General features: G+C 45.9%; 1 protein-coding gene across 1 annotated transcript in view; it reads right to left on the bottom strand.

Annotated features, from left to right (window-relative positions):
* The window catches only part of LOC138285943 (zinc finger protein Xfin-like), a 664,541-nt gene that overhangs the window by 17,603 nt on the left and 632,434 nt on the right, over window positions 1–14,504 (bottom strand). The window lies entirely within an intron of this gene.

The raw sequence follows: 14,504 nt of genomic DNA, 5'->3' as shown, positions 1-14,504 counted from the left end.
GATCTAACACAAACAAGGGAGAAGCGAGGTAAAGGTGGATCTAACACAAACAAGGGAGAAGCGAGGTAAAGGTAGATCTAACACAAACAAGGGAGAAGCGGGGTAAAGATAGATCTAACACAAACAAGGGAGAAGCGGGGTAAAGATAGATCTAACACCAACAAGGGAGAAGTGTGGTAAAGGTAGATCTAACACAAACAAGGGAGAAGCGTGGTAAAGGTAGATCTAACACAAACAAGGGAGAAGCGTTGTAAAGGTAGATCTAACACAAACAAGGGAGAAGCGGGGTAAAGATAGATCTAACACAAACAAGGGAGAAGCGTGGTAAAGGTAGATCTAACACAAACAAGGGAGAAGCGGGGTAAAGATAGCTCTAACACAGACATTGGAGAAGCGGGGTAAAGGCAGATCTAACACAAACAAGGGAGAAGCGAGGTAAAGGTAGCTGTAACACAAACAATGGAGAAGCGGGGTAAAGGTGGATCTAATACAAACAAGGGAGAAGCGGGGTATAGGTAGCTGTAACACAAACAAGGGAGAAGCGGGGTAGATCTAACACAGACAAGGGAGAAGCGGAGTAAAGGTAGATCTAACACAAACAAGGGAGAAGCGGGGTAAAGATAGATCTAACACAGACATTGGAGAAGCGGGGTAAAGGCAGATCTAACACAAACAAGGGAGAAGCGTGGTAAAGGTAGATCTAACACAAACAAGGGAGAAGCGTGGTAAAGATAGCTCTAACACAGACATTGGAGAAGCGGGGTAAAGGCAGATCTAACACAAACAAGGGAGAAGCGTGGTAAAGGTAGATCTAACACAAACAAGGGAGAAGCGTGGTAAAGGTAGATCTAACACAAACAAGGGAGAAGCGGGGTAAAGATAGATCTAACACAGACATTGGAGAAGCGGGGTAAAGGCAGATCTAACACAAACAAGGGAGAAGCGTGGTAAAGGTAGCTGTAACACAAACAATGGAGAAGCGGGGTAAAGGTGGATCTAACACAAACAAGGGAGAAGCGTGGTAAAGGTAGATCTAACACAAACAAGGGAGAAGCGGGGTAAAGATAGATCTAACACAGACATTGGAGAAGCGGGGTAAAGGTAGATCTAACACAAACAAGGGAGAAGCGGGGTAAAGGTAGATCTAACACAAATAAGGGAGAAGCGGGGTATAGGTAGCTGTAACACAAATAAGGGAGAAGCGGGGTAGATCTAACACAGACAAGGGAAAGCGGAGTAAAGGTAGATCTAACACAAATAAGGGAGAAGCGGGGTATAGGTAGCTGTAACACAAATAAGGGAGAAGCGGGGTAGATCTAACACAGACAAGGGAGAAGCGGAGTAAAGGTAGATCTAACACAAACAAGGGAGAAGCGTTGTAAAGGTAGATCTAACACAAACAAGGGAGAAGCGTTGTAAAGGTAGATCTAACACAAACAAGGGAGAAGCGGGGTAAAGATAGATCTAACACAGACATTGGAGAAGCGGGGTAAAGGCAGATCTAACACAAACAAGGGAGAAGCGAGGTAAAGGTAGCTGTAACACAAACAATGGAGAAGCGGGGTAAAGGTGGATCTAATACAAACAAGGGAGAAGCGGGTATAGGTAGCTGTAACACAAATAAGGGAGAAGCGGGGTAGATCTAACACAGACAAGGGAGAAGCGGAGTAAAGGTAGATCTAACACAAACAAGGGAGAAGCGGGGTAAAGATAGATCTAACACAGACATTGGAGAAGCGGGGTAAAGGCAGATCTAACACAAACAAGGGAGAAGCGTGGTAAAGGTAGATCTAACACAAACAAGGGAGAAGCGTGGTAAAGATAGCTCTAACACAGACATTGGAGAAGCGGGGTAAAGGCAGATCTAACACAAACAAGGGAGAAGCGTGGTAAAGGTAGATCTAACACAAACAAGGGAGAAGCGTGGTAAAGGTAGATCTAACACAAACAAGGGAGAAGCGGGGTAAAGATAGATCTAACACAGACATTGGAGAAGCGGGGTAAAGGCAGATCTAACACAAACAAGGGAGAAGCGTGGTAAAGGTAGCTGTAACACAAACAATGGAGAAGCGGGGTAAAGGTGGATCTAATACAAACAAGGGAGAAGCGGGTATAGGTAGCTGTAACACAAATAAGGGAGAAGCGGGGTAGATCTAACACAGACAAGGGAGAAGCGTTGTAAAGGTAGATCTAACACAAACAAGGGAGAAGCGGGGTAAAGATAGATCTAACACAGACATTGGAGAAGCGGGTTAAAGGCAGATCTAACACCAACAAGGGAGAAGCGTGGTAAAGGTAGATCTAACACAAACAAGGGAGAAGCGGGGTAAAGATAGATCTAACACAGACATTGGAGAAGCGGGGTAAAGGCAGATCTAACACAAACAAGGGAGAAGCGTGGTAAAGGTAGATCTAACACAAACAATGGAGAAGCGTTGTAAAGGTAGATCTAACACAAACAAGGGAGAAGCGGGGTAAAGATAGATCTAACACAAACAAGGGAGAAGCGGGGTAAAGATAGATCTAACACAGACATTGGAGAAGCGGGGTAAAGGCAGATCTAACACAAACAAGGGAGAAGCGTGGTAAAGGTAGCTGTAACACAAACAATGGAGAAGCGGGGTAAAGGTGGGTCTAATGCAAACAAGGGAGAAGCGGGGTATAGGTAGCTGTAACACAAACAAGGGAGAAGCGTGGTAAAGGTAGATCTAACACAAACAAGGGAGAAGCGTGGTAAAGATAGCTCTAACACAGACATTGGAGAAGCGGGGTAAAGGCAGATCTAACACAAACAAGGGAGAAGCGTGGTAAAGGTAGATCTAACACAAACAAGGGAGAAGCGTGGTAAAGGTAGATCTAACACAAACAAGGGAGAAGCGGGGTAAAGATAGATCTAACACAGACATTGGAGAAGCGGGGTAAAGGCAGATCTAACACAAACAAGGGAGAAGCGTGGTAAAGGTAGCTGTAACACAAACAATGGAGAAGCGGGGTAAAGGTGGATCTAACACAAACAAGGGAGAAGCGTGGTAAAGGTAGATCTAACACAAACAAGGGAGAAGCGGGGTAAAGATAGATCTAACACAGACATTGGAGAAGCGGGGTAAAGGTAGATCTAACACAAACAAGGGAGAAGCGGGGTAAAGGTAGATCTAACACAAATAAGGGAGAAGCGGGGTATAGGTAGCTGTAACACAAATAAGGGAGAAGCGGGGTAGATCTAACACAGACAAGGGAAAGCGGAGTAAAGGTAGATCTAACACAAATAAGGGAGAAGCGGGGTATAGGTAGCTGTAACACAAATAAGGGAGAAGCGGGGTAGATCTAACACAGACAAGGGAGAAGCGGAGTAAAGGTAGATCTAACACAAACAAGGGAGAAGCGTTGTAAAGGTAGATCTAACACAAACAAGGGAGAAGCGTTGTAAAGGTAGATCTAACACAAACAAGGGAGAAGCGGGGTAAAGATAGATCTAACACAGACATTGGAGAAGCGGGGTAAAGGCAGATCTAACACAAACAAGGGAGAAGCGAGGTAAAGGTAGCTGTAACACAAACAATGGAGAAGCGGGGTAAAGGTGGATCTAATACAAACAAGGGAGAAGCGGGTATAGGTAGCTGTAACACAAATAAGGGAGAAGCGGGGTAGATCTAACACAGACAAGGGAGAAGCGGAGTAAAGGTAGATCTAACACAAACAAGGGAGAAGCGGGGTAAAGATAGATCTAACACAGACATTGGAGAAGCGGGGTAAAGGCAGATCTAACACAAACAAGGGAGAAGCGTGGTAAAGGTAGATCTAACACAAACAAGGGAGAAGCGTGGTAAAGATAGCTCTAACACAGACATTGGAGAAGCGGGGTAAAGGCAGATCTAACACAAACAAGGGAGAAGCGTGGTAAAGGTAGATCTAACACAAACAAGGGAGAAGCGTGGTAAAGGTAGATCTAACACAAACAAGGGAGAAGCGGGGTAAAGATAGATCTAACACAGACATTGGAGAAGCGGGGTAAAGGCAGATCTAACACAAACAAGGGAGAAGCGTGGTAAAGGTAGCTGTAACACAAACAATGGAGAAGCGGGGTAAAGGTGGATCTAATACAAACAAGGGAGAAGCGGGTATAGGTAGCTGTAACACAAATAAGTGAGAAGCGTGGTAGATCTAACACAGACAAGGGAGAAGCGTTGTAAAGGTAGATCTAACACAAACAAGGGAGAAGCGGGGTAAAGATAGATCTAACACAGACATTGGAGAAGCGGGTTAAAGGCAGATCTAACACCAACAAGGGAGAAGCGTGGTAAAGGTAGATCTAACACAAACAAGGGAGAAGCGGGGTAAAGATAGATCTAACACAGACATTGGAGAAGCGGGGTAAAGGCAGATCTAACACAAACAAGGGAGAAGCGTGGTAAAGGTAGATCTAACACAAACAATGGAGAAGCGTTGTAAAGGTAGATCTAACACAAACAAGGGAGAAGCGGGGTAAAGATAGATCTAACACAAACAAGGGAGAAGCGGGGTAAAGATAGATCTAACACAGACATTGGAGAAGCGGGGTAAAGGCAGATCTAACACAAACAAGGGAGAAGCGTGGTAAAGGTAGCTGTAACACAAACAATGGAGAAGCGGGGTAAAGGTGGATCTAATGCAAACAAGGGAGAAGCGGGGTATAGGTAGCTGTAACACAAATAAGGGAGAAGCGGGGTAGATCTAACACAGACAAGGGAGAAGCAGAGTAAAGGTAGATCTAACACAAACAAGGGAGAAGCGGGGTATAGGTAGATCTAACACAGACATTGGAGAAGCGGGGTAAAGGCAGATCTAACACAAACAAGGGAGAAGCGTGGTAAAGGTAGATCTAACACAAACAAGGGAGAAGCGTGGTAAAGATAGCTCTAACACAGACATTGGAGAAGCGGGGTAAAGGCAGATCTAACACAAACAAGGGAGAAGCGTGGTAAAGGTAGATCTAACACAAACAAGGGAGAAGCGTGGTAAAGGTAGATCTAACACAAACAAGGGAGAAGCGGGGTAAAGATAGATCTAACACAGACATTGGAGAAGCGGGGTAAAGGCAGATCTAACACAAACAAGGGAGAAGCGTGGTAAAGGTAGCTGTAACACAAACAATGGAGAAGCGGGGTAAAGGTGGATCTAATGCAAACAAGGGAGAAGCGGGGTATAGGTAGCTGTAACACAAATAAGGGAGAAGCGGGGTAGATCTAACACAGACAAGGGAGAAGCAGAGTAAAGGTAGATCTAACACAAATAAGGGAGAAGCGGGGTATAGGTAGCTGTAACACAAATAAGGGAGAAGCGGGGTAGATCTAACACAGACAAGGGAGAAGTGGAGTAAAGGTGGATCTAACACAAACAAGGGAGAAGCGAGGTAAAGGTAGATCTAACACAAACAAGGGAGAAGCGGGGTAAAGATAGATCTAACACAAACAAGGGAGAAGCGGGGTAAAGATAGATCTAACACCAACAAGGGAGAAGTGTGGTAAAGGTAGATCTAACACAAACAAGGGAGAAGCGTGGTAAAGGTAGATCTAACACAAACAAGGGAGAAGCGTTGTAAAGGTAGATCTAACACAAACAAGGGAGAAGCGGGGTAAAGATAGATCTAACACAAACAAGGGAGAAGCGTGGTAAAGGTAGATCTAACACAAACAAGGGAGAAGCGGGGTAAAGATAGCTCTAACACAGACATTGGAGAAGCGGGGTAAAGGCAGATCTAACACAAACAAGGGAGAAGCGAGGTAAAGGTAGCTGTAACACAAACAATGGAGAAGCGGGGTAAAGGTGGATCTAATACAAACAAGGGAGAAGCGGGGTATAGGTAGCTGTAACACAAACAAGGGAGAAGCGGGGTAGATCTAACACAGACAAGGGAGAAGCGGAGTAAAGGTAGATCTAACACAAACAAGGGAGAAGCGGGGTAAAGATAGATCTAACACAGACATTGGAGAAGCGGGGTAAAGGCAGATCTAACACAAACAAGGGAGAAGCGTGGTAAAGGTAGATCTAACACAAACAAGGGAGAAGCGTGGTAAAGATAGCTCTAACACAGACATTGGAGAAGCGGGGTAAAGGCAGATCTAACACAAACAAGGGAGAAGCGTGGTAAAGGTAGATCTAACACAAACAAGGGAGAAGCGTGGTAAAGGTAGATCTAACACAAACAAGGGAGAAGCGGGGTAAAGATAGATCTAACACAGACATTGGAGAAGCGGGGTAAAGGCAGATCTAACACAAACAAGGGAGAAGCGTGGTAAAGGTAGCTGTAACACAAACAATGGAGAAGCGGGGTAAAGGTGGATCTAACACAAACAAGGGAGAAGCGTGGTAAAGGTAGATCTAACACAAACAAGGGAGAAGCGGGGTAAAGATAGATCTAACACAGACATTGGAGAAGCGGGGTAAAGGTAGATCTAACACAAACAAGGGAGAAGCGGGGTAAAGGTAGATCTAACACAAATAAGGGAGAAGCGGGGTATAGGTAGCTGTAACACAAATAAGGGAGAAGCGGGGTAGATCTAACACAGACAAGGGAAAGCGGAGTAAAGGTAGATCTAACACAAATAAGGGAGAAGCGGGGTATAGGTAGCTGTAACACAAATAAGGGAGAAGCGGGGTAGATCTAACACAGACAAGGGAGAAGCGGAGTAAAGGTAGATCTAACACAAACAAGGGAGAAGCGTTGTAAAGGTAGATCTAACACAAACAAGGGAGAAGCGTTGTAAAGGTAGATCTAACACAAACAAGGGAGAAGCGGGGTAAAGATAGATCTAACACAGACATTGGAGAAGCGGGGTAAAGGCAGATCTAACACAAACAAGGGAGAAGCGAGGTAAAGGTAGCTGTAACACAAACAATGGAGAAGCGGGGTAAAGGTGGATCTAATACAAACAAGGGAGAAGCGGGTATAGGTAGCTGTAACACAAATAAGGGAGAAGCGGGGTAGATCTAACACAGACAAGGGAGAAGCAGAGTAAAGGTAGCTCTAACACAAACAAGGGAGAAGCGGGGTAAAGATAGATCTAACACAGACATTGGAGAAGCGGGGTAAAGGCAGATCTAACACAAACAAGGGAGAAGCGTGGTAAAGGTAGATCTAACACAAACAAGGGAGAAGCGTGGTAAAGATAGCTCTAACACAGACATTGGAGAAGCGGGGTAAAGGCAGATCTAACACAAACAAGGGAGAAGCGTGGTAAAGGTAGATCTAACACAAACAAGGGAGAAGCGTGGTAAAGGTAGATCTAACACAAACAAGGGAGAAGCGGGGTAAAGATAGATCTAACACAGACATTGGAGAAGCGGGGTAAAGGCAGATCTAACACAAACAAGGGAGAAGCGTGGTAAAGGTAGCTGTAACACAAACAATGGAGAAGCGGGGTAAAGGTGGATCTAATACAAACAAGGGAGAAGCGGGTATAGGTAGCTGTAACACAAATAAGGGAGAAGCGGGGTAGATCTAACACAGACAAGGGAGAAGCGTTGTAAAGGTAGATCTAACACAAACAAGGGAGAAGCGGGGTAAAGATAGATCTAACACAGACATTGGAGAAGCGGGTTAAAGGCAGATCTAACACCAACAAGGGAGAAGCGTGGTAAAGGTAGATCTAACACAAACAAGGGAGAAGCGGGGTAAAGATAGATCTAACACAGACATTGGAGAAGCGGGGTAAAGGCAGATCTAACACAAACAAGGGAGAAGCGTGGTAAAGGTAGATCTAACACAAACAATGGAGAAGCGTTGTAAAGGTAGATCTAACACAAACAAGGGAGAAGCGGGGTAAAGATAGATCTAACACAAACAAGGGAGAAGCGGGGTAAAGATAGATCTAACACAGACATTGGAGAAGCGGGGTAAAGGCAGATCTAACACAAACAAGGGAGAAGCGTGGTAAAGGTAGCTGTAACACAAACAATGGAGAAGCGGGGTAAAGGTGGATCTAATGCAAACAAGGGAGAAGCGGGGTATAGGTAGCTGTAACACAAATAAGGGAGAAGCGGGGTAGATCTAACACAGACAAGGGAGAAGCAGAGTAAAGGTAGATCTAACACAAACAAGGGAGAAGCGGGGTATAGGTAGATCTAACACAGACATTGGAGAAGCGGGGTAAAGGCAGATCTAACACAAACAAGGGAGAAGCGTGGTAAAGGTAGATCTAACACAAACAAGGGAGAAGCGTGGTAAAGATAGCTCTAACACAGACATTGGAGAAGCGGGGTAAAGGCAGATCTAACACAAACAAGGGAGAAGCGTGGTAAAGGTAGATCTAACACAAACAAGGGAGAAGCGTGGTAAAGGTAGATCTAACACAAACAAGGGAGAAGCGGGGTAAAGATAGATCTAACACAGACATTGGAGAAGCGGGGTAAAGGCAGATCTAACACAAACAAGGGAGAAGCGTGGTAAAGGTAGCTGTAACACAAACAATGGAGAAGCGGGGTAAAGGTGGATCTAATGCAAACAAGGGAGAAGCGGGGTATAGGTAGCTGTAACACAAATAAGGGAGAAGCGGGGTAGATCTAACACAGACAAGGGAGAAGCAGAGTAAAGGTAGATCTAACACAAATAAGGGAGAAGCGGGGTATAGGTAGCTGTAACACAAATAAGGGAGAAGCGGGGTAGATCTAACACAGACAAGGGAGAAGTGGAGTAAAGGTAGATCTAACACAAATAAGGGAGAAGCGGGGTATAGGTAGCTGTAACACAAATAAGGGAGAAGCGGGGTAGATCTAACACAGACAAGGGAGAAGCGGAGTAAAGGTAGATCTAACACAAATAAGGGAGAAGCAGGGTAAAGGTAGATATAACACAAACAAAGGAGAAGCGGGGTAAAGGTAGATCTAACACAAACAAGGGAGAAGTGGGGTAAAGGTAGATCTAAACACAAACAAAGGAGAAGCGGGGTAAAGGTAGATCTAACACAAACAAGGGAGAAGCGGGGTAAAGGTAGATCTAACACAAACAAGGGAGAAGTGGTGTAAAGGTAGATATAACACAAACAAGGGAGAAGCGGGTAAAGATAGATCTAACACAAACAAGGGAGAAGCAGGGTTAAGGTAGACCCAACGCAAACAAGGGAGAAGCGGGTAAAGATAGACCCAACACAAACAAGGGAGAAGAGGGGTAAAGGTAGATTGAACACAAACAAGGGAGAAGCAGGGTAAAGGTAGACGTAACACAAACTAGGGAGAAGCGGGGTAAAGGTAGATCGAACACAAACAAGGAAGAAGCGGGGTAAAGGTAGACCTAACACAAACAAGGAAGAAGCGGGGAAAGGTAGATCGAACACAAACAAGGAAGAAGCGGGGAAAGGTAGATCTAACACAAACAAGGTAGAAGCGGGGAAAGGTAGATCTAACACAGTCTGCTTTCACAGGTCAGGCGTTTGTTTATCAAAACTACAGCATCCGTGCACCAAGCCTTTGCCAAGTCCCTTCCCAGTTGTCAATGCGTTCCTATACTGGGTTATGGGTTCTTCTCTCAGTTTGGAATTCTCTCTGTGTCTCAATCACCCCAATCAATGATGCTCCCATTACTTACCGGTCATCTTCATTACCCTTAGGACATCTCGTCCTCGTTACAGTCATTAAAACATGAGGTAATGTCACCTCGAAACAGGAGGATTCTAGAACGCCAGCCCCACACCCCCCAACCTGGGCGCCATGAAGGGGGCTGGCACTCCTGGCTCCTCCTGTATGTATCCAAGCCCTCATCAAAGGACTGATAGGAGGGAGAGTGGGTGGGGTGTAAGAACTGTGACGAGAACAGATGGACTAAGGGTAATAAATATTACCGGTATGTACCTGGGCATTACCCCTACACCCCTCGTCCTCATCTCAGTCATTACCCATGAAGAATACCAGAGGTGTAAGTCCTTTGACAAACTAATGGAAGGAAACACTGTATCAATGCAATACCATCGCTTTAATAAATGCAAATACCAGAAAACACATAACACAGAAAGAAGAAATCATAGTGCAAAGTTCAAAACTCCTTCACCCAAGCTCAGCTGCAAACCAGAAACAATATTCAGGTGATAATGCTTAACAAAAGTGGCTGCCATACAGATCTCCTGTATAGAAAGACCTTGGACCTCCGACCAGGAGGTGGCAGTACCCCTTGTGCACCTTCCCTGAACCTGAAGATCCCCTGCCGTGGCTTGCAGGGCCAGTGATATTATTGACTTAATCCACCAAAGTAATAGAGGTCACCTTCCTGCCTCTCCTCGACTGTCCAAAGGTTACACACAAGGAGTCAGTTTTCCTGAAATGCTGAGACCTACAGACATAAACCAAAAGAGCTCTTTTAGCATCAAACGTATTCAATATATGATCCTCCGGGGAGGAGGGAGAGGGAAAGAAAGAAGGGAGAATCATTTCCTGTACCTACGAAAAATGCAATTAACCTTGGGAACAAAGGCATGATCAGGTTTCAACACAAAACCATCATCCAGACACCAAAGAAAAGGGAGGACAGAATTTTAAGGCACCCAACTTCCCAATTCTCCTTGCCGATGGGATTGCCACCAGAAAAAGCATCTTATTGGAGAGAAACATAAAGTCTACCGAATCCAGAGGCTTAAAGGAATGGAACCTGCAAAGCCCGGAAGATAGCCCGAAGATCCCAGGCAGTAGAAAGTGGAGTTGTTGGTGGCCTCACCACAGAAAAACTCCTGGAAAGTTTAGAAATCAGAGACTGCACCCCAGAAGAAGGTTCAGAAAAGAACCTTAAGCCTTTATAGAAAACCACTGAGTCTTCAAGATGGAAAGAAAAAGATTCAAGTGAAACCCATCCAGAAGAAAGTGCAGAACAGTAGACAAACTACAGGTGGGTGGAGAAAAAGAACGAGCAGAGCACTATGTGTCACAGGACTTCCAGTGTTCTGAACAGGATTTCAAAGTGGAAGGTCTCCTAGAGTATTGAATCACCATCACTAAAGCAGGAGAAAGGCCTTGTGCTAGATTAGACTTCTCAACCTCCAAACCAATAGAGCAAATTGGAGCTGGAAGGCCAGTCGAAGGTCTGAGGGAAGAGGGGGATTTCGGAAGTACCCAAGGAGGAAGGAGAGCCAGGGACTAGAGGAGTGGAAACCAGGATCTCCGTGGCCAGTAAGGGACCACCAGTATCAAGTCCCCTTTCTTCTGCTGGAACTTGGAAAGAACCCTCCGAACTATTGTAAAAAGAGGGAATGCATAAAGAAAACATTCGGGCCACTTCATCACCAAAGCGTTCACTCCCCAAGCATCTTGGTCCAGGAACGGGAAGCAAAACCTGTGCAGTTGAGCATTCTCCTTGGTTGCAAAGAGGTCTAGATAAGGCTTGCCGAACGGCTTGCATATTGCCCGAAAGACTGGCCTGGACGGGAGGTCAGCTCTTGTGACGTCGGGAGTTTTCTGCAGAGGAAATCGGCCTTCACATTGTCGGAACCCCTGATGTGGACTGCTGAGAGATGCAACAAGTTGGTCTCTGCCTAAGAGCCCAACTGTGTTGCAATTATGTTGAGGGAGGATGAGTGAGTGCTCCCTTGATGATTTATGTAGGAGACGGCCACTGTGTTGTCTGTCTTTATTAGCACATTTTTCTTAAACAGCAGAAGATGGAAAACTTTTAGTGCTCTGAATATAGCCATTAATTCTGTCAAATTTGAAGACCTGTGCCATTCCGGGAGGGACGGCTTGCACTGTCAGGACCTGTCCAGAAGAGTAATACACCAGCCCTTCTTGCAGGGATCCCTGGTCTGGACAATAGGAGGATCCAGATGCATCTGGACCCCTTTGGAAAGATTCCCCATGTCGAACCACCAAAGAACACTGTGCCGGACAGCCTGAGACAGAGGAATTAAGGTGTCCAAGGAATGATGTGCCGCTGACCAATGGCTGTTCAGATGCCACAGAAGAGGGTGGAGGTGAAGTCGTACTCACTGAACCAAACTCTCGGTGGGGCGTGAACCATAGACATCAAATCTTGCACTGCTGCCTGCAAACGCAGGATCCTCTTCTTGGGCAGGAAAACCCGTCCTGAAATGTGCCCCAGTGAAGACGAGATCCTTCGAGGGGGACAACTGGCACTTCGTAAGATTGAGGAGAAGGCCCAAACTGGAGAGAACCATTGACCGAGCAGGTCCACACTTGGAGCATGAAGGAGCCAGTTGTTAAGGGAAGATGTAGGTGCACCACCACTGGAGCCATCATTTTGGTAAAGGCCCTCTAAGCTGATTTCAAGCTGGAAGGGAGGTCTATGCACTGCCAAGGGGCTCCCCATTGGAAACCTCAGTAATTGGTGATGTTTGGCAGTAACTGGAATGTGGCATTAGGCACCAGAAAGTGGTTGAGCGTAATCAAAGGGATAATACTTTGAAGGGTTTCCATCTTGAACTTTATATCTGGAATGAAAGAGATCGATGACCAAGGTGAAATCCCCTGACGGCTTTGGAACCAGGAAGACAATAGAATAGATGCCTTGACCCCACTCTTCTTGCGGGACAAGAACAATAGCACCCTTCTTCTGAAGGAATAAAATTCCCTCCAACAATGCCTTCCTCCTGACTGGGTCTCGATGCAACAGAGTAGGAATGATCAACACAGCCACTGGCAGAGACTGGAAGTCTATCATATAATCTCTGGATATCACCTGCAGATACCACTGACCCAAGGTCAAGAGGTGCCACTGAGAAGTAAACCACTGAATCCTGCACCCGACCTGTAACACAGAGGGCTCCATCTCGGAATAGTCAGGCGTGCTGCTTCTTAGAGTTCGGGTCTGGTTCACGTTTCTTAAAGGAGCTGAAGGAAGACCTGGGTTGAAAGCTGGCTAATTGAACTGAATTCTGCTCCCACAACATGAAGATTGCAGAAACAAGGATTTGTACCTTGAAGAAGAATACACCCTTTTTGAAGAATGACACTGGGAAGAAGATGAGTGCTTCCTTCCCTCGAAGATTTGATGCAGGCTATCTTCCAGGCCAACTCCAAAAAGACAAAAATGTTCAAATGGCATCTTAAGTGTTCCAACCCTTTAAATAGAGGTTCCGCTGTGCAGCAATTGAGGCATCCCCTGCTAATGCTGATCTCACCACATCAGGAAATGTCAGAAAGGAATTCAACTTGCCGCTCCTGGCCTTCCAGCCAAGGGAGGCAATCAGCACCTTGTCGAGTAGCAGAAAATAGGGCTGTGAAGTTGGTGATCAAGGACTGCACAGTACATGCCCCATAAATTCTGGCCCTCATAGCCACAAGAGATCCAGAAAAAAACTTTTTGGCAGAATCTACAGTTTTATCTGCAGGATCTCTCAAAATGTTATCCTCCGCCATAGAAGGGCAATGAGGCTGGCCACCACAGAATCCATGTGGACATTATCCCGTAACTCGAGTCCATACCCTCCGAAGGATACAACTTGGCCATAAATCTAGGCATTATGATCTTATCCGGGTCTTTCCATTCTAGCTTGATAATGTCCTTCACAAACTGATGGAGAGGAAGGCCAGCAATGGATGGCTTCTGGAATTGCCTCAGAACTGACTTATCAGAGGGACCAGGCTTGTCAAGTGGCAGGAAACCCATTTTATCCCTAATATAGGTTAAGAAGTCCTAACGCATGTCCTTTACAAAATATTTCCCCTTGAAGTCAGAGGGTAACAGAGCTTCATCAGAAGAATCAGACACCTCAGACAAGGATACCTCCTGCGCACCTTGACTGGGCTGAGTAGGAAGAGGAAACATTCCCTTAAAGTCAGCTAAAATCTCCAGCACAATTCTTTTAATGTCCCCCTCACACAGCCACTCCTGCTTCCTTCTGTGCTTGGGAACAGGAGAACTGTCTGAAGAACAAGCAGATGCAGGGGCGTGGGGTGGAGGGGGGGCATGCTTCCGCTTGTCAAGGGGTTTGCCCATGATCAGCCAAAATAACCCAAGGATGCAGAAATACAACACTTATGGCCATACTCCAACCGGGCTCCTAAATACACGAAAAGGCACATACTGAAAAAGAAAGGATGCACATGCACACCATAAGGAATCCCCCACATCGCAAAGATGTCCCTGGGGAATCTCTTACGCACACAGACATGCCCAGAGGTCAACCCACCTGCATGAACTTACGATCGTCACACATGCGTAAAGCTGACACATTCCCACCTCGCCCTGGTTACAGAGGGGCACTGAAAGAAATGCCCGCATCCAAAATCCCACCATGCAGGAGAGACGCCAGTGGGACCAAGAGCTGTTGGGAATACCTTAAATCCTGACAGGCTGTTGATCTCACGACAGAGGCCCGCCGAACTTCGAGCCCAGCAGGAAAGGTAAGCGAGCCTCACACATGCGCCGCCCCAGCCCAGCACAAACCTCCTCGTCCCCGTCCATGTTGATGGGGCAGAGATATTCTTGAATGTTGCAAACCGGGATGAGTAAGACGCAATATAGCAATGAGAGATTAAAAATACTATGGCAAATTACATCTCTCTTGAAATGGGCGCCACATGCTAAGTCA

Source organism: Pleurodeles waltl, chromosome 3_1, assembly GCF_031143425.1.
Source record: "Pleurodeles waltl isolate 20211129_DDA chromosome 3_1, aPleWal1.hap1.20221129, whole genome shotgun sequence".
NCBI lineage: Eukaryota > Metazoa > Chordata > Amphibia > Caudata > Salamandridae > Pleurodeles > Pleurodeles waltl.
Note: the sequence above shows the minus strand (reverse complement) of the source record. Positions and strands in the feature narration are given on the sequence as shown.